This window comes from Acomys minous (assembly GCF_964271855.1).
Source record: "Acomys minous genome assembly, chromosome: 3".
NCBI lineage: Eukaryota > Metazoa > Chordata > Mammalia > Rodentia > Muridae > Acomys > Acomys minous.
Window position 1 is genome coordinate 107099884 of NC_140485.1, and position 26321 is coordinate 107126204.

The window sequence follows — 26321 nt, forward strand, 5'->3', positions numbered from 1 at the left end:
TTTTGTTTTTTGAGACAGGGTTTCTCTGTGTAGCCTGAGCTGTCCAAGAACTCACTTTCTGTCCCAGAACTCACTTTGTAGACCAGATTGGCCTTGAACTCACAAAGATCCAGCTGCCTCTGCCTCCCAGAGTGCTGGGATTACAGGCATGAGCCACCGTGCCCAGCTTGGTTTATTCTTTTTCCTAGAATACATGGTAACTGAAGTTTTCCCTCCCTCCACTCTATCCAGTCCCCCCTCCCTTCTCCCCGCTCCCCCAAATTCACCCTCCTCTATTTCCCTTCAGAACAGAGCAGGCCTCCCAGTGATACCAAGTAAACACTGCTTAACAAGATTCATTAAGACCAGGCACAAACTTTCATATCAAGTAGCTTGCTGAGTCAACCCAGTAGAAGGAAATGGGTCCTAAGAGCAGACAAAAGAGTTAGAGACATGCCGCACTCGCATTGTTGGGAGCCCCACAAAACCCCCAAGTTAACAACCACAATATGTATGCAGAGGACCTAGCTCAGACCTGTCAGGCCCCACAACTTCCTCTTCAGTCTCTATGAGCCCTTATGAGCCCTGTCTTGTTGATTCTGAGGGTCATGTTCTCATGGTGTCCTTGACCCCTCTGGTTCCTACAATTTTTCCTCACCGTCTTCTGAGGGATTTCCCAAGCTGAAAGGGGAGGGACCCAATGGAGATCTCCCATTTGGGCTCTGTCTCTTCCTAGAGTTTGGCTACACGCCTCTGCATCTGCTCCCATCAGCTGTTGGATGGAAGCCTTTCTGATGATGACTGGGCTAGACACCGATCAATAATTATAGCAGAATATTACTAGCAATCTTTTTTTTTTTTTTTTTACTTTTTTCAGTGTCTCTGGGCTATCCAGTCTCTGGTTCCTGATCATCATCGAGGGATTCTTAACTGATTGGCTTTCTACCCAACATTATTTGTGTCTTTCAGTGTCTTTGAACATATAATACATATTTTACCAGACTCTAGACATTATAAATTTAACTTGTTGAGTGCTATATATTTTTGTATTGCTACAAATATTCTTAATTGTTTTGTGGAATTTGGTTATTTGGGAGCAGAGACTTCAATGCCTTTTTTTTTTTAATTTAACATCACTGTGCAGAGGTAGAGCAGCCCTTGGTCTAAGGCTGACAACTCTCAGCATAAATTCATCTATCCATCGGGCACCTGTGCCTCATCAGCCTAGGGAGCTATTGGGCTCTGATTGGATTTCTTCTTTTATTTTACAGGAGCAATGGAAAAAACCTGGTGAATCTTAGGCCTTACTTTATTCATTTACAATCTCTCAGGAACCACTGTCCTTCCTACATGGCCTAATATCCAGCCCCCTAACCAGTGTCTCATATGTATTTAGTCATTAGTACATTCACTCAGGCATGACACTAAATCTGGTCACTGTAACTTCATTTCAGCCAGAGGCAACATCTCCTGGGGACAATTGAAATTTATTAAGAAATGATTTTCTTGCTTCTAAATCTGATCCTCTTAAATTTTATAATGTTACTAGCTTGTTTATAATTTTCCATAATTTCAAATTGCCACAAAATAGTGCCCAAATATCTATCTTTAAAAAGCAGCCAAATCTGTGGTGAAGTTTTTGCCAGTAATATGAGAAAAATAAAACAGTATTGTGAGCTTATAAAGCCACTTTATTGTGAAATACTGTATCAAAATAGTTTAGTAAATTTTATAGTTTAATGAAGTGTCACTAAGTAAAATGTCTATTTAACCATTAAATTAAGGAATTTTACCAGTTCCACAGAAATTGCACACAAGATCCTTCCAAACCCCCATACACATATTTAAGCTTGCTTTTTTTTCTCAGTAATTGCTTTATTTGTACAGTAAAAATATTTTTCTGTGTAGTAAAATATGATTGATTGGAACCCGGAGGAACTGAGGTAATAGTTTCAGAGACATTGGGATTTTCTTAGGAGAGGTGACTTTTAGCTAGCAGGACTTAACAACCACACACAGATGCATATAACTGGAAACAAAGGGGATCAAGCTTCAGTAAGCACAAATTGAAACAAATACCATGATGCTAGACTAGGAACTTCTAATTAGATGGATTTTTTGGAAAAAAAGGATTAATTTTTTTTAAAAAAAGAAACATATCTTGGTAACTGTAGGAACCAGGCCCGACTGGGCTGCCTACCTGTCTTGCTGTTTCATGTCCTGTTTCTAGCAGCTTCCACGTCTGTGTTTATCTTGGTTAGCTAGTCGTGTTTACTGCTCTGAGAATGCGCCCCTCCCTTCCTCGAGACTTTTCCTCCTGTGTGAGATCACCTCTTGAGGGATTTCACCTGGGAGGAGGATTCCTGTTTGGCTGTCTATAAGAAGGCTCTTTGGAACTCTGGATAAGAATAAACCGCTGCCGAGGCTGCTGCTGTGGCTGCTGCTTTCTTAGCATGAAGGACTCACTGTATTATTGTGTGTGTGTGTGTGTGTGTGTGTGTGTGCGTGTGCGTGTGTGCGTGCATGAGTTAAATCCGCAGTCCCTCGTCCGGACGTCCTGGCTGGACTCGGTACTGTGGTGGTGCAGGCGCCACAGGTAACAGTACTTGCATTGAACAGACTTAAACGACTGATGGTCTATCTTGTGCTTGCTAATTTCATCGATATCTTCTTTCAGGTTCTCAAGGAATTATCTTTTTTTTTAATGTTTACACAACTGAGTTTTTATTTAATTTTATTTCATGTGCATTGGCATGAGGATGTCAGAATCCCTGGAACTGGAATTACAGACAATGTGAGTTGCCATGTGGGTGCTGGGAATTGAACCCGGGTCCTTTGGAAGAGCAGACAGTGCTCTTAACCACTGTGCCATCTCTCCAGCCCAATAAATTAGCTTTTTATAGAAAAATATGAGATTTAGAAAATGACAAAAGGATGGCTTGTTTTACAGAATTTTGAATTGTAACACAGGTATCTCTATGTTAATTTTATCTATACATATCAATAAACAACTTAAAGTTCTTGAACATCAAATTAAATGGGACATCATCAAGATGGATTTGTTTCAGGAATAAAAAATAATAACAAATTTATTAAAACAGTTAAATGTATAAATATTTAAATCATGATACAGTTTTATATTGCTAAATATTGATTTATTAACAATAAACAAATACTTTTGAAGCCCAATGTATGCTAGGTGCTATTTAAGATGGGTATATAGGATAAATATTACAACATCCCTGCCATTGTGACAATGTGTATTATATTAGAAAGAAAGGCACTGATTTTGTTTTAGTTAAAAAATTATACTGTAGTTCTATGTATCACAATAAAGATAAAAACTGTCAGGTGGGGAAACTGAACATCCTAGAAAGAAGCAGCAATTTTAGAAGATGAACGAAAATGTAATTCCTGGGGACAGGGGATGGTACGGAGGCACCTGAAAGTATTTGAGGAGTGTTTGAAAGCAGGTGTCTCCATGAAGAGAAATTGAAAAATATAAAGATCTAGGTATACGTACGAATGTTGTGTATCAGAGGTGGGAGAAAAAAACAATGCTTTGAAGGTGGCAAGAGTTGAGGGGGAAGACGGGACAGCAGAAACTAAAGCCTCAAGGAAGATGGGCTCATGTTGTTCAGGAACTTTCTGGCAAGGTCTCAAGTATGCCACTAGAAGACTGCGAACAGGGGAGTCTTGTAGTTTATCTCTGCTTGTAAAATGCCAGCATTTTGAGATGAACATGGTATAGGGCACAGGACTAGACAGAGAACTATCCGGAGAACAATAGGGATACAGGTAATGGGATAAGCGCAATAACAAAATGGATTGGCTGTGGCATAAATATGTTAGACACAAACTAATATTAATTCTTACTGCATTATTAGAAATTGCTTTCTCTAATTATTGTAAAAGAAAGTCATACAAAAGAAATCAAATGCTAACTTAAATTGCTCACAATTTCATTTTAATTTCATTTTAATTTACTTTAATTCATTTATAATGGAGTGAAAGTTTATATGCTATTTGGGGGGCTTTGTAAAGAAGCATAATAAGATTGATTTTTTTTCAAGAATTAATAATAATTTTCCAAGCAGAGATTAGACCCCACATTCTAACATTTACATGATATTAGTGTGTGTTGTAATTTATCTCTGTTAAAATATCCGGTGATAAAAGAGGACAACTGACAAAGTAGTCTACATGCATTATTTTTCTAAAATAAAGTTGCTATGAGAAAGGGGCATGAGAAATTACTTTTGCGAGTCAAATCCTCTACACCAGCAGTTCTCAACCTGTGGGTCAGGGCCCATTAGGGGTGGCACATCAGGTATCCTGTATATCAGATGTTTACATTATGATTCATAGCAGTAGCAGAATTACAGTTACAGAGTAACAAAGAAAAAAATTGTGATTGGGAGACACCACAATGAGAGGAAGTGTATTAAAGGGTCATAGCACTAGGAAGGTTGAGAAGCATTGCTCTACACCATGGTAACTCTGATTTTGCAAGGCTTTCTACCTGTCGTCAAACTGAATGGCTTCACTAAGATGTTAACTCTGATTTTGCAAGGCTTTCTACTGGTCATCAAACTGAATGGCTTCACTAAGATGTTTTCCAGGGATGGACAGTATGGGCAGACTTCAACTGGTGAGTAGAGACCTTTCCAACAATACTTTTCTGAATCAGCCCCTGGAGGGGCCGTGAGACCTAAAGAAGGCTTTGAGGGCTCTTATTTTCTCAGTCTGTGCCCTTCAATCACAAATGTAGAGGAAATCTGAATGAAAGATTATCCGTCATGAAGGGAACATTGCTACTAGCCTAAATTTGCCAACAGCCTGGATTATGGTATGATTTAAAGATATAGACTACATAGTGGACAGAGGGAAGTGGTAGACATTACAACTTACATAAAATTGGCATTTTTTAAAAAATGCTGTGTTATTAAAGTTTTGTATTAGATGTAATAGTGGCCCATTCATAAAAGGCCTTGGATACAGTATTGTGGTTATAAGAATGAGAAATGTGCCCTATAGGCTTTGGAATTTTAACATTTGGTCCCCAGGTGTTGGCACAGTTTGGGGAAGTGTAGGATGTGTGGCCGTGCTGGAGGAAGTGTGTAATGGGGTGAGGAGGGAACAGGCTTTGAGAATGTATAATCTCATTTCCAGGCCTTTTTCTGGCTTGTGATAATGGTTACATTGTTAACCCTCCGCTTTTTGCTATTGCTACCATGCCCATGGCCTTCTGCCATGCCTCTCCATCATGACACTCTCATCCTTCATGGGTCTCATCCCCGAAGAAACTCATTCTCCTTTAAATGGCCTTGATCATGTGGTTTTATCATAGCAACAGAGAAGTAAGTAATACACACATTTGGGATTTTAATTTTATGAGCAGAAAAAAAAAAAAACACATGTCACCAGAGAAAGCCTATGTTATACTGTAGTCAAGAATAGCTTTTCAATTCTCATAGGCTTAAAAAAAAATAACTTTTAAAAAAATCTAATTTGCATTTGGGATTGGGGAAATGGTTCTATTTCAATTTGCCACCATTCCAGGCACCTAGCCAACAAGACACTCACAAATTGCCTTTGTCAGAGGTAGTGCCATCTCCAACACCCTCTGTGTAGGTTCCCTTCAGAATGCTACACTTCTCATATCTCTTGTTCCAGACAGGGAGAGGTGGTACAACTTTACCATCATCCAAAGGGAGGATTGGAAGTATTGAAGAAGTTACTACTGTATGTTACAAACATCTTGAAAGAGGCTGCAGAGAAGAAGAAGAAAGATCCAGGCAACAATGATTGGGTCAACATGGGGACCATGAGGACTTGAGTGGACTGTGACTGAAGCAAAGAAAGACTGACAAAGATGAAGAGGACCTTAGTCTGAGCAATGGGGTGCAGGACTCGAAAATTCCTTGGATTAGATGAGGAACGGAAAACAATAAAATTGTAACATATAACGATTGTCTGTCCAATCAACTACAGACTTGATAAGGCTCCAAATTTGTCAGAGTCGAATATGACTTTAACTAATTTTATGTTTGTAAAACGTATCCAGCGAACAGAATGGGAGAGGCAAACAATCTATCCAGAAAGTGGTCCATCGGTTTCTTTCTTCAAAATGAAAAATTCCCTTTGGTCAGCCATTGTCAATCACCTGTTCAAAGAATATTAATGAGAACATTTAAGAAATTTATACTAAGGAACCAACTTTAAATCTCATTTTGGGAAGTAAAGCCAATATCTGTCTCCTTCACCTTTTCAATAAGTCCTCAATTTTAGTGTGGTCTGAGAATAGAAGGAAAGTTAGGAGTGCGAATGATAAATTAGGGTACATTTATAACCTAGAATTGATTTGAACTTTATTTCTAGGCAAGATCCACAGAATTACTCCCTGACATAATATGCCATTTTAAGGCAGAGAGAACAAAGTGTTTGTGATAAACATAGTCAAAAATCTAGTAAACCTAATTCAATAATAAGATATATTTAATTTTTTATGCCAAAATAATGCAATTTTCCATGGTAAGAACTTGGGAAGGTGGGTGGCACCACTACTGACATTCCAGACTGGGTAAACACTGAGTCAGCATTTCCATACCCTGGTCTCAGTGTTGTTTTACCACCATGGGGGAGATTGTGAAACAAAGCAAATTCCTTCCCTGCTGATTTGATTCTATATGGATCTGCTGGCATTTGCTTTCTTCTCTGTTAGGAAATTTCTCAGCATCACAGGCTGGAAGAGAACAAAGCACAACCCTAAAAGAATAAAATTTCAATTGGATATAATTTTTGCAACAACATTGCAGAAATCCTGCAGAATAAAGGGTGGCATTTAAAGCTCCCTCCCTGTGCAGATGAGAGAAGTGGAGAGTTAGAGGAGAAATGTTTGCTGAGACCAACAGATGTGTGTTCCTGAGACAGGAAAGGCAGGTGGATGCTGGTGTACCCGGAACAAAGCTTGTGAAGAATGCTGTCTAAGTTTGGACAGTGAATGGGAGCCCATCAAGCTTTGAAAGTGTGGTGATGAGCTTATTCCTACAATTAATACCAAAATACAACAGCTTTCTAAAGGACATGAACAACACTCTTTTGGGGCGGGTTCTTTTTCTTTTTTTATTAATTTATTCTTGTTACATCTCAATGGTTATCCCATCCCTTGTATCCTCCCATTCCTCCCTCCCTCTCATTTTCCCCTTATTCCCCTCCCCTATGACTGTTCCTGAGGGGGATTTCCTCCCCCTGTATATGCTCATAGGGTATCAAGTCTCTTCTTGGTAACCTGCTATCCTTCCTCTGAGTGCCACCAGGTCTCCCCCTCCAGGCGGTAAACCTTAAACCCCTACCCAGATCTAGCCAATGGACAGAACATTCTCCACAGTAGAGTGGAGAGTGGGATATTACTGTCTCACATACTCTGGTGCCTCACCTTTGACCATGTCCCCTGGTTTGTCTGTCAGAGAAAATTTTAAACTAGCTAGCCATCCTGTGAAGAGTTATAAAACCACGAATTCAAGACAGCTACAGCATGTGGTAAGGATGGTAGAAGCCCTTTTAATTAATGAACTTTATCCTAATAAAATGCAGAGTGCATTAGGAATCAATGGAACAACACTCTTTTGAGAGTTCTTTTTAAATAAAATTAGTCTGAAGAGTGTATGAGTTATGTAACTGTAAGCCAGGACAATGAGAGGGGAGGGGCATCTAATTTTAAAAAAAGAAGCTGGTATAAGTGGTAAGTGAGGACGATTTAAAGAGATTTGGAATGGATTGCGTTTGAGGGCCCAGAGCTGAGTAAGCAGGATTCTCGTGAGTAGTGAGATTGACAGCTAGTAATGTAAAATGCATGGGATAATTTAGACCAAGAGAAAAAGAATTCAGGGTGGTTTTAAGAAAATCATTTCAGATCTCTGGGTAATCTTCAAACATTTGCAATCATTTTTTGTCTCAGCAACAGTATGACATATAAAATGAATGTGATTCACAACATATTTGTGTCGCCACATGTGTAGAGAGCTGGAGTTGTTGGGGATGTATTGTATGTGTAGCAAAATGAAAGAGAGGGTTTTCCCTGTCTTGGAATTGGTAAGACTCAAGTCTTAGGACAAAATGTATGAAGTTCTACTCCAATGAGCACTCTCATTTGTGCTGAATCCACTGTGCCCTTAACAATCACCAGAGACCCCCAACCTCTAATGCAGAGACAGAAACAGAGAGATCAGGTTCAAAGTGGTGTTCTTGGGAATTTTTGCTGTTTTCTCCTACATACAAGCTTTTAGGAGAGAATGAATCATGAAGGAGAGAAAGAGAGGGGGAGGGAGGAAGGGAAAGAGGGAGGGAGAGAGTAGAGGAGAGAGAGAGCAAAGGAGAGAGAAGAGGAAAGGAGATAGAAATAAATTATTAGTTTAAAAATGTACATATTGGTCTTCAGCATTGATTCAAAAAAGGATCAGATTAAGTGGAGATGGAAGAGTAGAACAGAAAGTAGGGTAGCTGTGGGAAGTCTGGATGATCCCAATGAAGAACAAGAAAGGTGCATGTTAAGGAGAAATAATACAAGGCAGCCCTTTGTCAGCATCTTGACAGTTCCAAGCTTAAAACTGTCACCTACTCTTGCCAGCAATAGGCTGCTTTGGGCTGTATGGTAAGGAACAGGCTGTAAGGAGTGACCCTTAAGAGAAAACCTATATTATCTACATCAAAGACCCAAAGACCAGTTATAGCTCTTACCATTTTTCTTCTCAAAAGCAAACAAAATATGCAAATGTATGCATATTTATGAGGGAAGAGATTTCCTACAAGGAAACAAGGCAATAGCTCTTTCCTATGGTTCCCAAGCAGCACTGTAAGGGATGAACCTCGATGAACACATTGTAACCATATAAAGTCCCAGGATTCTCCATGGGTGTTCTAAGGTCCATGGACTTGGGCAAAAGACTGAGGTCTATCCATTACTGTGGCAAATGTAAAGGGTGTTTAGTTGCTCTAAACATCTTCTGGGCATCATTGATTTATTCTGCCCTTCCTACTTCATCAGTTTTTTCCAACCACTGCTTTTTTTTTTTTAAATACTGTCTCTTGGTGTCTGCTTTTCCCATAATGCCATTGCCTTCTCAAACCAAGTTCTCTCACTTAGAGAGATGATTAAGTGTTCCTCCATGCCTCCTACTGGGTTGGCCACACACTTCTGTTTAATGTTAACACTGCACTCTGCAAAAGCACTCACGTATGTTTCACTCATGCTGCCTTCTTCAGGACACCTTGGTCACTTCCAAGCTCCCACACCATGAATCAAGGTGCTTCACACCTCCGTGTTCAGACCTCTGTGTGGGCACTTTCAAGTTTCTAGGCACACACCAAAGAGCAGAATTGCTCAGTCACAGAGCATATTTAACTTTGTCAGAAGCCATCCAATGATGTGGTGCACCCACCAAAAAAAAAAATCAATGCAAGTTCCTATTAATTTCACATCTTCACAGATACATGCCATTCTGGTTATTCCAGATTTCAGCCATTCAAATAGCCATGTAATGATCTCTCATCATTGCTTTAAGTTGCTTTGATTCCAATAATATGCATTTGTCATCTTCTCATAAGTGTGTCCAACATCTATCCCTTTTATTTCATGAGGTTTTGTCTTGGGTCTTCAGATCGTTTTTTTTTTGTTTTTTTGTTTTTTTTGGTTTGAGTTGTTTTCCTTTAAGGCTGAGTTCTTTGTATGTTTTAGATAATATTTCCTTTATTTATTCTACAAATATTTCCTCATAGTTTGGATAGGTTGGTTGGTTTTGTCAATTCAACACAAGGTGTGTGTGTGTGTGTGTGTGTGTGTGTGTGTATCCTATAGCCAACATCATGGTTATGATGAGAAACTCCGAGCTTTCCCACTCAGTCTCAAATCAGAAATAAAGAAGTCCTTTTTATTGCTCCTTTCCACCATCAGCCTAGTGTTACTAAGTAAAGCAGTAAGACAAAAACAGGAAGAGGAAAATAAATAATGTAGAAAAAAGTGAGACTTTTGTTAATAGATGGCATAATCATCTGTTTAGAAAACTTGAAATAATTGATGAAAATTGGGAACTAACAAGCAATTAATGCAATATTTCTGAATATGGGTAAACATATGTTGGTCACCAGTCTTCCTTGTACACCAGAAAAATGAACAAATGGAAACTGTAACTAATTCAGTATGAAATGAATACTTAAGAATACCTTGACAAAACATTTAGAAGATATGTGTGAGATCTGTCAAACTCGTATACAAGGAAATAAATACAGATATATCTCCTGCTTGTGTATTGGAAAACTCAATATTATCTAAATGTAGATTATTCCCAACTAAATTTAAAGATGCAATAGAAATCTCAACAGTTAGTTTGTGGATATTGAAAAACAAATCCTAAAGCTTATATGTAGAGACAAATGAGCCTGAATTGGCAATATCATGTTGAAGAAGAACAAAAGTGAAGACTGAATTCGAGGCCTAAATATAAATCTCTAGTCATAAAGACAGCATATTCATAAAAACATTAAATAGATCTAGAGAACAGATGACTAGAGAGCTGAGAAATTGACCTACAGAAATACTACCAGCTTGGAGTTTCTCATAATAACTGTGATGTTAGCTATAGGGTATATTCACACACACACACACACACACACACACACACACACACACACACACACACACGGGGGTGGGGGAGGAGATTGGCAATGTATAGGTAAAACCATTCCCAGTCCATTTCCAGATGATCACAGTAGTCTAAATGCAGTAACAAATAAACCCTAATTCCTCCTTCCCATCCTGATATCACTGTTATATTTCATTTCAATTATATACAAATATGTACATGTATATATCAGATATATATATATACATATATATATGTAACATAGGAAGTACACATGATAAAATGCATTGTTTCTACTGTTTTGAATAAGCAATTATGCCAGGTAAGTATATTCCTCCATCTTTCCCTCTGTGTATGTCTAAGTTTCTGGCATATGTAATAATTTTCTTGTCTCTAAAGAATGCTTGACATTTATCACAAGACAGGTCAAATGACAAGAAATTGTATGAGAAAATATTTACTACTTCTCTTTTACTTCCTAAGAATATTTTGCAGGATGTAACGTTCTGAGAGTTTCTCACATAGCACTTTGAGTGCAGTTTCTGCTTGAATGGTCTCTGGCAAGCAGTTACCATAGCTCTAGCCGTGTCTCTGGAAAGGTGAGGCGTCTCTCCTCTCCTCTGCCTTCTCCTCCATTATGTTCCATTTGAATTTTGACTTTCTGAAGTTTGACTGTCCTGCACCTTTTAAGGATCCTTTCTTTTAAGGATCTTTATCTTTGTCCCCCACCTTTTTAGGCACACCCTTGAACTTCCTAAATCTGTAATTGACTGTCTGATATAATTTGAGAAATTTGTTATTATTGTCTCAAACATTTCTCTTTTTTTTTTTTCTGCTTTTCCTCCCTTGACATTCCAATTACTTATGTGGTCTACATTTTGTAGTTGTCTCCCAGCACTTCAGTGTTGTGTTCTGCTTTGTTGTTGTTTATATTGTTTTAAGTCATTTAGAGTTCCTTTGACTTCTCTTTCATTACAGTGCTTCTTGATCTCTAGTATTTATTATTATTCTTCCCAACTTTCACTTTTATCTCACGTTGCCCATCTGCTTTCACATTCCCCTCTACCCATGAGACCCTTTAGCACACTAATCACTGTTTTTCTTCATTCTCAGCACATGTATTCATTATTCCTGTCATGCCTACATCTTTTCTTGATGCTTTTTCAAACAGTGAAGCTTTTATTTTTTCCTTTTAGTGGGTTCTGTAATTTTTCTCAATAGCTCAAGTGTGATGTAATTAGGTCCTTTAAAATGTGGAGGTAAAATACAGGTAAAGGAGCAATATCCTGCCACTAAGTCTCAGTCAGGTAGCTTGCCTCGTATTTCTCACAATGAACTTCAAAAATACTTTTTCAGTGCCCTCTTCCGAAATAAGATATCCCTAAGTGCCCTAGATTCGGGTCTTCGATCTCCAAAGCAGGAGTCTGAAATAGGGTGAGATTGGAAACTTCTTTTCACCCACACAGAAGACTAAGTTGTGTGGAATTGGGTTATTCCTACAGAACTATGGAGAGTTCCTCCTAGGGACAGGCATTTTTAAGAAGAGAGTTCCCTAGTGTGTTTGAGAAAAGTGTAATTTATAATCTGGGGAGATAACTGTGCAGAAAGAGCTCAGGTTACAAGCATAAAGACCCAAGTCCACATAACCAACACCACGTAAAAGCTGCACACCTGTAACCCCAGCACTGGGAGTCGGAGACAGGTGGATCCCCACAACCGGGAGGCCAGCCAATCTAACCAGGTGCTGAGCACCAGGTTCAGTGAGCAGTGGTATTTCAGCAAATAAGTTAGAGACTGGTCAAGAAAGATATTTGTGGCCTCTAGTCTCCACATGTACCCACAATAGCATGTACGCATGCAGGCACGCGTGCGCGCGCGCACACACACACACACACACACACACACACACACACACACACACTTTTTAAAAGGAAGGCAATGTCCCCTTCCCATACCAAAAGCAAAAGGGACGTTCCCCAACATTACTGTGAAAACCTGTTCACAGTCCTGTACTTGAAGCTAACAGTAGTGTAAACAATTGTGTCCCTGGAATATTTAACTCTTGGACGTGTCCACATGAAGTCTCCAGGGACTCCTCAAGCACGTTTTAGTCTTCCAACCCCAGTGTAGTTTTTAGGCACAAGTTTATATAGAGAGTCAGCTTTGATTCCCCATATTCAGCAATCTGTCCTTCCAGGCTTTGGTCTGCATTTCATCCTGTGTCTTCGACTCTTTTGCAGATCTAGCTGGGTTCTCAGTCTCCTCTGCTTTCTATATCTTCTTCAGATGTGAAGTTGACGTTCTCAAGCCCTTTCATGATGAGTCAAAAAATAGAAGCTGTTTTTCCTCCATTGCTCAACAGAAGAAAAGACAAAGTAGGGAAGAAAGGAGAAGAGCTGCAGGAAGATGACAGTCTTTCCGTTTACACCCCTGTGACAAAGACACCAAAGACAAACTTCTGAAAAAGAGCAAAGAAAGGGAAAAAGACAATAAAAAAGAAGTGAGCATTGAAAAGGTGACATTGATGTTTTGATGCGAATGGGCTTTCCATTCTTGAAAGTGACCTTAGAGGAATAAGATATGAAATCAGTTCACTGTGTTTGCAAATGAGAAAGGATAGGCAAATGCAGATAGAATAATAAAAGCAAAGTGGGAAGCCAATAAAAAGTTCTTGGTAGTTTCACATGGTGTGTGTCAGCAATAAGCCACATGTATATAAGGAAAATATATATGCATATAATATATATAAAAACATAACACTTAAATATGCAGTATTTTATAAATTATATGATATATATAAACTATTGTGATATATGTGTATTCATATACATACATATAATTAAAAAATATCAGAATAATTGGAGGTTCTTTTTTAATATAGGCAAACATGAGATCTATATGGTAATAGCTAATAGACTAAGTACAATTTAGTACATAAACTAAAATTGAAATTAACTCCAACTTGCACTGCACGGCAGAATTAGAATCTAGATTTTTGTTCTTTTGGAAAGTGTGTTTTATTCTAAAAATTTTAAGATAACATTAAAAAATTTAGAGCCAATGAGGTCATAAGAAAAGTTTTCTTCTTCTATAAAATAACAAATAAGAGCTTCTATTTTGTTCAATTCAGGGAAAGCCCATGTTTCTTTAATACAGTTAGAAAAAAATGCCTCTTATCAGAGTAATATATCATAATAATGGGAAAGTATTTAAAAATGCCATTCTTTTGAATTTCAGTATTCCAGAAGTGTCTCTAAGGGTTCTCACAGCACTTGCTGCCCAGAACACTTAACCAAAGATTTGTTCCAATGCAAGTTATGGACAAATAAGAATAAAAGCATTTTTCAAAAAGGGAAATACGGAGTTGAGCTGCTGTGGTTCTGGTAGACATTTCCCAGCATGTTTACTGTGCTAGATTTTACTAACGTTAGTGGTGATTCTCAATATGAGTCTACATGAACCACTCATTTTCAGGGGACATATTTGGCAGGTAAATGCCACCACAGTAGATGAATTCAGAGTCGGAAAGCTTTTAGCACATGAAATGCTAAGTATGGAGACAAAGCTCACCAGACCTGTTCCTGATGCCTATTTGTTATATTCGGAGAGTTGTTGTTTGCTTTGCTTTTTAATTCTGAGCATTCTATCATTATCTCTACACACAGGAGAATGTTTGGCATCCACTTGTGTGAGCTGAGAACTCTCTGCACTGTTCTCACAGCAGCAGCCCAATCCTCCTCCTAATACAGCCTGAACGAGGTCCAGGGGACTGCAAACACTTGCCAGCAACTTCCAAAGTGTAGCCAGATGTTATTTCAGCTTGCTGCGAAGAGCTTTCACACCACAGTCCCAGGCTTTAATTTCCTTCATTTAAGAAGTGGTCACCCAGTCATCCATCAGTCAGCTGCTGAGACCTGGAAGAGAGCTTCTCTCATCACAATAACCCTACGTTCTGGCATGCTCTTCATTCATGAAATCAACCCACAGCAGCATGGGACCAAGATCATTCACTGGGATCTAACAGATAGTGTCCACATGCATCAGCTAACCACCATTTGAGGAGCCTCTAGGGATTAAAACACAATCCCTGCTTCTGCACAGCTTTGCAGCCTAAGTTTCTGCCTTTTACCTCTCAAGACTCATCCTATCCTTTAGTCTGCTGCAAGCCCTATATGGTCAAAAAGACCGGAAAGTATAGAGAATATTCTGGTAGAAATGATAATGAAGTTAACATCATGACCCAACCCCTGGCAAAAAAAAAGAGTTCTAAATAAGAATCAAACATTAATATTTTCTTAGTCAGTAAGACCTATTATTGAGTTGTAGGTTGCTTACTGTTAAATTCTATGGTTGTATTAGGATGAGTGAGAGTCTAATTTCCTCCACGCATATTCCTGTATGATAACATTCTATGATTCATAAGTCTCTATGTTACTGATTCAAAAATGACACTTGCCTTCCTGTTTCTTTAGCACTTTGATATTATAAAGATATTATGCAAATACCCTGGCAAAGTCACAACTCTTCTGAAGTACAGTTTCAAAACCTCACAGTCACACTCCACAGGATGTACCTCTTGCTGGAAGCTCTTGCGCAGTGTTTTGTTAAGCATCGTCAATCAGCGCATAAAGCCCACCCCTTTTATTTATTAAAACATGAAGCGACAGATCTTAAGTTGCAACTATCAAGACAGACTTCCAATTCTGCACATGATAGCTGAGGTAAAAAGTATTAAGAACCCGAGACTCCTTCAAAATGAACCAATTCCACACATGAAGGCGTTCACCTCCTTACAAGTGCCCCCTTTAACAAGGAGCAACAAACAGACACTTTCTGCATTTATTTCAGGACTGAGATCAAACTGTGGCAGAGCCTGGCCTCCTTCGCAGCAGTCTCTGTGTTCCTTCAACTTGCTGAAAGAGATAAGCTGATCTGCCCATGGCGATGACAGTTAGACAGGAAGCCAAAGCGTCCCTTCCAGGAACTGACCTTCTACGTCTCTAGGCCTTGTTCCAGGAGACTAGGCTTTTCTTTCTGTCTAGAAGTCCTCTTCCATCCAAAAAGAATTGCCATCTCCCCTAAAATCCATGAGTTGCAGGGTGTCATTCATCCCACATTACAGACATTATCGGCATTACTGTCTGAAAGTTACTGTCATATGACATGAAATTGTCATCTACTCCCCTGTCAATCTGGTCAAACTTCCACCCAGCAGCATTTCCTCGGAATGCAGGCTGTCCAGGACATTAGACTTTTGACTGGGAACGCCCAGTGTTTGCACAGTGATGCTGAGTTGAATCCACACTCTCCCCTGCAGTGTACTTTGTGGTATTTGTTTTAATCCCCTGAGAAGTTTCTTCCAGGCATTCAGTGTGTTTGTCATTTTCCATAACTTAGATGTCCAACTTTGCTATTTTAGGCAAGAGTGCTTCAAGTTTTCTCTCCAGAGAGGTCATGCAGTTTATAATTTCTTGATTCTGGAAATAATCCCTCCTCCCAAATAAGCCTTCATGTACACTCCAGAGCTCCTGACAGACTCCTTTTCCCTCAGGTTTCCTGTTACAAAGATGGTGTAGAAAAGCGATCATTGGTGTGCCTAACATCTAGGCTAAACTTGCCTGCCGCTTCTGTGAGCCACAGACCAATTTCCCATGAAGAAAGCTGGGTGAGGTGCAGAAAATACACTCCATCCCTCAGCTCTCTGCCTTTCGTTAGAATATGTTAGAGAAATGGCGCTCTGAATTCTCTGGCATAAATTCTCTGCTGATGGGTTACAAGGTAAGTCTCCACACGCTGGCAATTCACCTCTTGAGTTTTTGAGAAGAGATAATGGTAGGAAACTTGGAGAATGGGAAAGTTTTCATGCTTAAGGGATCAATTACCTCCCCCTTTAACTAATTCTTTTAAGAAGAGCGGAGGGATGCGTGTATGTATGACTGGTTTTGCTGTCTTAGACATGCAATTAGGTACTTCCAGAGATACCTGTGCTATTCTGTAGTCATTACCTCAATCCCAATACAGCAAACCATCAACACTCTATTTTCCTCGTGTTCCAGTGCCCTTGCCATATGACCTATGGGAACCACTGTCTTACTATCACTACTTTTTCTTTTATCTTTTCTAAAACTTCATGTAAATGAAAACATACTATTTGTATGACTTTGCGCGTCTCTCACTTAGCATACTACCCTTGATACTCACTCATGTCGTTGAAAGCACCCTTACCTGATTATTTTGTTGTCGTCATTGCTGATGATCCCTCAATTCATTTGCCTTCTCAGTTCATTACTCCCTATGTCAAGGTGAACCTAATTCCAAAAGAGCTGATAGTGAGAACATGGGTTTCCATTGTGGAAACCCCTCCCTCCCCACAAGGACTTGGCTTAATGTCATGACCTCTTATGGATGAAAACATCATTGGCTTTTACATCCTTCCTGAAGGTTAAGCTGACCTCTCTAGGTGGTGGTTCTCTGGCTGCACATCAACTGGCTTCTTGCCAATAGAAAGGAAGGCACTGGGGGTCGGAAGAGCATAACCCCAACTCTCCAGTCCTTTGCTTTGGTCAGCTGTTTTGATAAAGGATACATTTCCTCTTTGGCCTCAGCCCCAACTAGACAAGCTCCAGCTGTGCTTCCCACCAGCTAGACCAGTAGGCCCCTGGATTATACTAGCAACAGTTTCAGTCTTTTTTCCAATTAAATCTAGTTACTAAACTCTATCTGCTACTAAATCTGGGTCTTCCTGGTCACTTATTTGACTCTTACTCCACCTCAACTTTTTAACTAGTTCTCTGTATTCCAATTCTTCTGCTATAGGTATTTGTATATCTATTTTCTTGATAAGACATAAATTTTACTTCACAAAATACAAGCCTTTTGATTTTTTTTTTGGATTGGTATCTAACCTGTGACAGAACATTTATCTCATTCAATTCTTTATACTAGGTGCCAACACATAATAGCTATTCACATTTATGAATTAAGCCTAGAGAAGTTATAATCACATAGAAGGTTATGATGCTGGTAGCAAAAATTGTGTTGCCAAAAAACTAAGAATAGATTGAAGAAACTGGTGATGAGTGTGGAAAAGTCTAAGTAGGCTTGGTATGCTGGTAGAATATAAGAGATTTGCCATGATATTGAGAAAAAAAGTATAAACTATTCTATAATCTGTCTCATGCGGCTCTTTCCGTTCTCTTTTCTGATTGTGATTATAATCTGATTATGATTGGAAAGGACACATTTTCCAAATCAATAACTACAACAACTCATCTGACGTATTAATCTTCTCTGCTGATAATATCACATCTGGGACATAAGCTTATATAGGAGATCCTGCCCGTCTGAATCTGTGGTCACTAATTCTCCCCTGGGCTCCATCAGGACGTTGAAGGAGCCAGGTTGTCAGTTCACTCTGTGTCACTACGAGTCGTGCTAATCGCTGCTATTCTTCCCCACGTGAAGCACTGTGATGGGGTTATTATTTAGGTAGGTGATGGGGCCCTGTGAGGTGGTCCATGAATACATATCCCTGGCCTCTGGCTTATGGATGCTACTCCCTGGCATCCACCCCTGTAATATTCCCTCCATCGGCAACATCCGAGGTTCCACAAATGGCATTCTCTCCCATCACCTACAGCTTGCAGAAGTTAGTGACTACACAGCTACTCTGTAACGCAGGTACCCACGCGACCATCACACTCCTAGGGAATGCTTAGTGAGTGTCTTTGGGCTTTGCCATATAATATTTTTTTCTGGTGAGTTTTCTGGGCTTATGTAATTTACCTACTCTACTGTGAGCCCTTATCCAAATCTTTTGTGGTTTGTTTGTTTTTTTTTTTTTTTTTTTTTGCATGACATGGAAATTTTGATGATTCCATTTCATTTTATTGAAGGCCAAAAGTTATCACGCAATAACCCATGGAGCAAATTTAAATCATTCCTTGTGTTTGCAAATCTATTGTTACTCAAATACAGACATCCATTCTCCTTTGTAAGCTATTTATGATTGCCTTCCCATGACCACTGAGAACTGGACAACTGTAACAGAGATCCGCTGGCTCACACAACCCAAAGCACTGACTGATTGCACCTAGCAGCCCAAAATCTTACATTATTTGAGTAGTCCATTCCTTTCCTGATACTTGCAGGATCATCTTTGTAGAAGAGATTTCCCAGGCTTCTTCCTGTCTTTCTGGAATCAAGTCCCAAATGAAGAAGCTCTCCCTCATCCCTATGCTTCACAGCTACTTTCATGAAGCTCCCTGAAACCAATCCTCTCTATGGTCTCTCAGCTTTCGCAGTACAAACAGAGAAGGCCCCATAAAGTATGGGAAGTGTGAGTCGTCCACCCATTGACAGATGCTGCATGTCTCAGGCTGTCACGTTGTGGCAACTCTAGGTCCAGGTGTAGCAGAGTTTAAGGTGCACGTTTCACTGCCTTGGGTGGGAAAGGCCTCTGTTTCTTTGGCATGCCGAGAGGGGAAACTAGCTTCTATTGGGGAGGATGTTTATATTAAGTTAGAGGGCTAGGGGAGAATTGCGCTCTTCAAGGCTTTGAAGACATCAGTGCAGAGCTCCCGTCACATACGTCAGATCCCGTGACTTTCCAGTCTTCCAGAGGAGATCTGCTTTACTTTTAAGATTAACCCTGTAGAATTTCTCCAGTGGTCTCTCTGTCAGCACTGAAATTTTGAAACAGCAGAATGAGTGAATTTTCTGTTTTGTTCATTGTTGGTGGTCTTAAAAAAGATTCCCCCGCAGAACTATTGTGGACACCTTGCTTTGTGGTCACTGTAACACTGGGGAGTGGGACAGGGAAGAAAGCAACAGTCTACATGGTTAGGGTATGAACTGCAGAGCTGTACAGAACACATATCTCTGGCATTCATTCAGGGTGCAGAATGTAATGCTCTTTTGTAAAAAACATTTTATGGTTTTTAAAATAAATAAATTTTAAAATAAAACAAATTTCTTAAAGAAAAGAAAACAAAAACACCTAAGCCAGAATAGATTGAGTAACCAAAACACAAGCCACAGTTAAAGGGATAATTAATAGAGTGGAAGTTAGTCCTCAGAAAGAGATAGAAAATAGGAAATAACAGTCTCAGACATGCAGGCCGAATGTGACTCTCTATTATGCACTTAAGAGGAATTTCCAAGAGAGAACACAAAGCAAGAGAAAGAGTGACAAGAACGGATAGTGGCTAGGAATTTGTTTTGATTAAAGAAGATTTCTAAAGAGCCAGCATTAAAGAAAAGATAAAAAAGAAAATTTCATCTCAACCAATTTTACATAAACTACAGGATATCAGAAACAAATACAATCTTAAAATGAGTCAAGGCAAAGAAGGTATTCATAAAAAATCAATGAACAACACAGAGAGTCTCCAAGACAATAAATTGATAAGTTCCAGCTCAAGAGAGAACAAAAAGACCTTTCTAGAACTTCAACACCCCCTTCCTCTCCTTCCCTTCTTCCCTCCCCCACTCTCTCTCTTCCCTGTCTTCTGTTGCCTCAAGCTGTGAGCCCTCAGCTACTGTTCCAGTGCTGTCCTCCTCTGCCATGCTCCTGGCTTGATGACCATGGACTGGAAAGCTTTGGAGCTTTGAATTCAAATAAATGTTTTCTTTTATGACTTGCCTTGATCAAGGTATCTCTTCATAATAATAGAAAAGTAACAAAAACAAAGAAGTAATTTAAAAATAAGCAACAATTGTATTTATGTTTAAAGCCATTACTTAGATTTAAGTCCTTCAAGGTCCTTGTTTGCACAAATGCTATTGGCACTAATTTAACTTTTCGATTCTATGTCAAGTATGCAGGTTAAAAGAATAAACACAAAATCTATCAAACTCACTGGGAAGAAAAGAGAGGAATAAGATAACTCACTCTAACTGATACCAGGAAAAGAGAGACAAGAAAACAAGTTAAAACTTTCAGAAATTAACATGAGAGTTTACATTGAAGTCATTACAATTATTTTTATCATTAAGCTGAATGAAAGCTATCTATGCTAATCATAATCACATTTCATACACACACCAAAACCAAAGTGCAGAAAAATTAGGAAATTTTCCCAAAAGACAAAAAGAAAAAAGAAAGAAAGAAAGATGCAAAGATGCAAATATCTAAGAATTTCAGAAACAAGGGGAAGGGCAATTAAAAATATAAATGAAGATTCTTGTTTTAACTTCAAATGCATCTAGCACAGCTCGAATCTTAAACTTGTTCTTCCCCATCATGACAAGTGATAACTATCTCTCTATGTGCTTCTGGAAGGCTAACCTTTATAGTGACCTTTTTGTTAAAGCTATGGCTGCTTTATACATTGCTTTACTTTGTCTCTGCCTAAAAGACAGCTGCTGTTTCTAACTACCATGGAGAACGTACTACTTAATTAATTCTTTTCCACTGACACGAAGGGGCTACCTGCCTTCAAACCCCCAGCAAAGCTGTGATCCTTCTGACCAATGACACATACTATATTACTGCCCAAAAAGGAAAGTAGAAACCAGGACATGGAAAAAAGATAAAGAGGAGATCATATTAATCTTTATTTATAATTATTATGAGTCTCATTTGCAATTTCACTGGAAGGTTAACTGTTTCTTTCTCATGTCTTCCTTTATGGCAAGAAGAGAAACAGGCCTTCTTGAGTTTTATACAAAGGATTTTAGAAACTTGTTATAATCCTAATCACCATAATGTGCTAGTATAAATATAAATGCACATGTATAGTTGCAAATGCAATGTATCCTATAATATCCTTAATGCAGACACATTCCACACTAAAAAGACTTTTGCTAAACGTAGAAACTAACTTTGCTACATTTGAAAAAATGTTTAAAGTTAATTGAACCTTGTTTGTTTTTGAAAGATTAACAGGAGTCAATACAAGTGAGTAAACTCTTCCGTGCATAGGGGTTGTAGTTCTTACAACCAACGTCTCCTGAGTTTATCGCTCGTTGTGTTGCATAACAGAGTTGCAGTGCTTAAGGTTAGCCGGGACACTTGGAGAACAACTGTGCTGCTGAACTGTCATTGCTGCGCAGTGGAAGAGATGCAGAGAAGGGAAGTGTGGTTTTGCTGCAGTTTTTAAACTATAAATATTTAGACACATCTTGTCTTGATCTATCAGAGTTTAAAAGAGGAACATTTCTATTTGCTCAAATTTTTAAAGACCTCATGTAAAGCAATGAAAGGTAGCCATAGTAACTCAACACACAACCGCTATCCAGGATGTAAGACTGGTTGAGTTGGCAAATAGCAGCTTTTAGTGCTTATAAGTTTTAAGTTGAAAGAATGCAACTATTGTGTAAAAACTCTGATGATGGGTTAAGAATTGCTCCATGTGAGAACAGAAAGAAGAAATGGTTTCTTCCACATCCTGTGAGAGAGTACAGACATGGGCTTACTTAGAACTTGGATGAGCACTATGAGTGTCTGTTACACTAGGAAACAGGAAGAAACACACGTGAGAGATTCATCTACAAGTAAAGCCGGGAATTTTATGTTAGTGGCTTACAGAGTGGCAGGAGGCAGGAAAGAGGGAACTAATGCGGGCAGGTCAATCTTCTCGTGTTCCGTCCATCCACATATATCCTTCAGGAGCAGAGCTGGGCAGAAGGCATTTGTACCCACTTTAACTTGGAATGCTCCTCATTAAAGTTGCCACGCACGCTGTTCTTTCTTCATAATATGTCACATTCTCAACAGGTAGGAACCGCACGCTCCAGTATGCTGCTCCTCAAAGCTATGGAAGTACTTTATTATCATGTCATAAACTTCATTTCCTCAGGCATAAAACAAATCAGATCCAAATCTGCATATGACATGGAGACGGACTCCCCGCTCCCCAACCCTGCCCCAATGACTGGTTTCTCCTAAGCTTTGTATAACATCAGTATTTAAATAAACGAAACACTGGACATTTGACTTGCAGCCCCATAATCTTCTGCAATCTGGATGTGAGTGACAAAACGTTAAAAGTGAAAGTGGGGATGGAGCTCCAGCTTGACCCAGAGTTGGTCAGTTAAACCGTTAGCAAAGAGCGGAGGCCCACTCCTCCAACACTGCAATGGAATAAGAAAGGTTTCCCATCTGCAACTGTCTTTCTTCAATATTTACTAAATCATAGTCATTTTTGTTAGTTATTTTTGTCATTTTGTCATTTTGTCATTTTTGTCACTGTCTCTTTCATTGTTTGGGGTTTTTGGTTTTTGGTTTTGTTTGTATCTCTTGGTGTCCTCTTTAAGACAGAGTCTCTATGTTATTGAGCTTGGTCTTAATAATCCACCCTCTTGCTTCAGCCCTTCACCGTTAGTTTATCAAAGTGCTGCTTAACAGCTATAAATGAAAAAATATTCTAAGATATGAAAATAGGTAGCAGTAGCATAAAAGAGCATAACAATTAAAAATAACTCAGATCTCAATTTTAATTGGCAACAAAGTGGCATTCCTACCAAGCATTGAAGTTACCTGTTTATGCACGGATGTATAAATAGTTAAGGACAGGCCCAACAAAGTATTAAGTCATCAACATTCCTTAGAAAATTAACTAAATTGAGCATGTGGTCATTTCCAAGTGGTGGGTACGCATTCTGCTGTGACACTTAAAGTCGCTGTTTCCATGAGACTAGATTTCCTATTTCAGAATAAAGAAGCAACAGGCACACACACACAAAAAATGAAACCTCTATAATTTTCCTTTAGAAATAGGCCAAAAATTTGATTGCTTTATTATTACTTTTATTCACGTGCATGCCCAAGCGTGATAAATGCACATGTGGGAGTCCGTGACACCGTGTATATGTGAGGGTTGGAGGTCAGCCTTGCAGAGTTAATGCCTTCTTGAGATCTATTGTGTGCGTTTGGGGTCATCAAATGGAGGTTGTCAGGGTTTCATGACAAGTGCCTTAGTCCCTTCACCTACTGAGCCACTCGCTGTCATTGTAGGATTTGCTTTTACAATTCCATTTAGAAACCAATGCTGATTGGAGTATGGAGGTGGGGTGAGGAGGGGAGAATGGAGGCGGGTTATAAACTGACAAGAGAAAGGATTTTGGCTAGAAAAAGGAGACCTTTAGCTAGCTCCTCCACTGCTGTGACACAGAAAGAGAAAAATCATATTCTGAGATTTCTCACCAATGCCATAAACGCCACAGAGAAATAAGGAGCCAGAAAATGTATTATCAGATACTAGTCTTAGGCTCCTGGCAAGTGCACCTGAATTGTCTTGGTTCCTCGCTACACTGGCCCCACCCTGATTGCAGGAATCACTAGAGCATTGTGTCTATGGCTAAGAGAACACTACCAAGCAGATACAAGCCAGAGTTGCAGGTCACAGAACCAAAGGTTGTGCCAATGGCAGAACCTTCATTCATTCATTCATTCATTCATTCATTCATTCTTGAATCTTCCTGGTTATCACCCTAATCTAAAAATAAATGACTAGAACCCCAGGGACCCCAATACCATGGCTGTATTACCAACTTGCAGGGAGAAATGTCTCAGATAAGGTAATATAAGTGAATTTTATTGGCCCCTAGAAACACACTGCTCAAGTCTGCTTTTATTTGGCCTAAGGCAAATACACACATGCATACATACATACTCCACAAATATAAAAGTTGTTTAAAAAAAAAAACAACTCAAGGACTAACATGGCATGCAAAAGCCAAACAAAGAGTTTATTTGGGCAAAATATAATTCCAATAAAAGGTCATTCTCCATAAAGATGTATTGCTATTAAAGAACTTGACAAGAGTATAAATTTGATAAAAGAACTTAAGGTAAAACAAGTATCAAAATAAAATGTAAAAAATAAATTCCAAAGACAGAGAAACAAACTAAAAATGAACTTTTATATCAATAAATAAGTTATAAACATAAAGCCATAGATATATAGCAGACATCAGGGATCAAGTGCATATTAGCAACATGGACTGAGCATCCAATCACATATGTCAAATGTGAGACAGGGAAGGGAAAGATGATCTTTCTGAGAAACTAGTACATATGATGTGGCACATTCAACAACAATACAGAAAAGATAGTTAAAGTCAACATGAAAATTCTCTGACATAACAAAAAATCCAAATGGATTGGAACACTTAAGAAAATCTAAAATATAACACCTACGGGCTCTCTGAATAGTAAAATTGTCAATCACTCAGAAGATAGGTGAAAAAGAGCATAGGAAAATCAAAGCTATAGAGGACTGTGGTCGATGCATGGAGCTCAACCAAACCCAGACAAATTAGAAATTGAATTCCGGGCAGCAATTTCCTCTGTGTTACAACATTCCACACTGGAGACAGGTTCCTTGGGGTTCAGAGAGTTCTAGATTGAAATAGGCCCTCCAGAAAGGAGAGGAGAGTTCTATAAGACTAATATCAAGACATTCCTGAACCGAATAAGAGTAACAGGGCCCCTCTTCAGGGTAGTAGCTCCAGTAAGCAAGTTCCGGGAGCTGCCCAGAAGATCTCTGACTGGCTGAGCTGCCTGCTTGTCATGTGGAGACCTCCCGGGTCTCACAGCTTTTGTCTATCATCATTGACGCTGGGATGTGCTCTTGGTGATGCAGCTGCCTTTGGGTTGTCCATGCTTCTAGAAATAACTTCTCACTTACATCCCTATAAAGAACCCCAGTCAAGACATCCTTTTGCCAAGTTGTAGTCATTGCTCTGCACAGTTGTTGGTTCCCTATCTTGGGTGGATTGATGCTTGCATTGCATCTCACAGAGCAAAGTCTCACACGACACTGAACAAAGCTCCAATTTACGCAATTAGAAAGCAAGCTGTGAAATGTTTGCCAAGGTTAAATGAACCATATAAATAAGAACCTGGAGTTAAGTACTCGGTGCTTTTTTTTAAATCTTTTATTTTAAAGGGATCTTTATAAACTCTAGAAGTAAAGAACATTTATTTGAACGAAAATAATGTTATTTCCTTTTTGTTAAAGCATTAGTTAATTTAAAAGCTATTTTTAAAAGGCAACCATTATAGACAAGTTAACCCGTTAGTGAGCAATCAGGTCATGAACTGAGCCAGACACTGAACCTGTTCAGAGGATTTTACTTCCTGAGTCACAGTCTATATGGCTACACTGAGACTGAATGGGGAGGTGGGCAGCTCTCCAAGGCAAGTATGCCATGCTGATGGTCCCTACTAGAGCCCGTACTGTGGCTACACTCCCATAGCTTCATTAGGTATGGTCCATTGGATATTTTCTACATGAATCACTTTCTACCTGATGCTCTCAGGTTTTCCTTGAAAATGCAGAAGGGGCCACTGAGACACTAAGTCTTGAGATTTGCATACATGCAGAACAGGTGCCACGTGTACATCACAAAGTGTGCTGCTAGTATGGATGATGCCTGGGCTTTTTTGAAGAGCAGCAGACCTGCAGCACTAGCTGAGCCTAGAAAAATGTCTCTGGGAAGTGAGCAGAAAGAGACTATCCTAGAGTACCATGAACCTAGTTTCCCTTCCAGTTCTCTGAGCATGTGATAGGAGGGGTGGGCTTGAAGATATATGTCCTGACCTCAGGGCCTTTTCCTGATTGCCTTGTGCAGTTAGTACATGGCTTCATTATCTATAACATGAGGGGCTGGATGCTCACCATCGTGGTATGAAGTTTTCTAAATCTTTGTTCTTTACCTTTGGTTCCCAGGACTCACTCACTGTCAGACGACACC

The 26321-nt window shown here is 39.2% G+C and overlaps 1 long non-coding RNA gene across 1 annotated transcript; it reads left to right on the forward strand.

The window, feature by feature from the left end:
* Positions 1-2743: 2743 nt before the first annotated feature.
* On the forward strand, positions 2744-5883 carry LOC311594640. The gene is made up of 3 exons (XR_014778171.1): positions 2744-2773; positions 4553-4630; positions 5656-5883. It is a non-coding gene; the product is annotated as an uncharacterized lncRNA (long non-coding RNA).
* The last annotated feature ends 20438 nt before the right edge of the window (positions 5884-26321 follow it).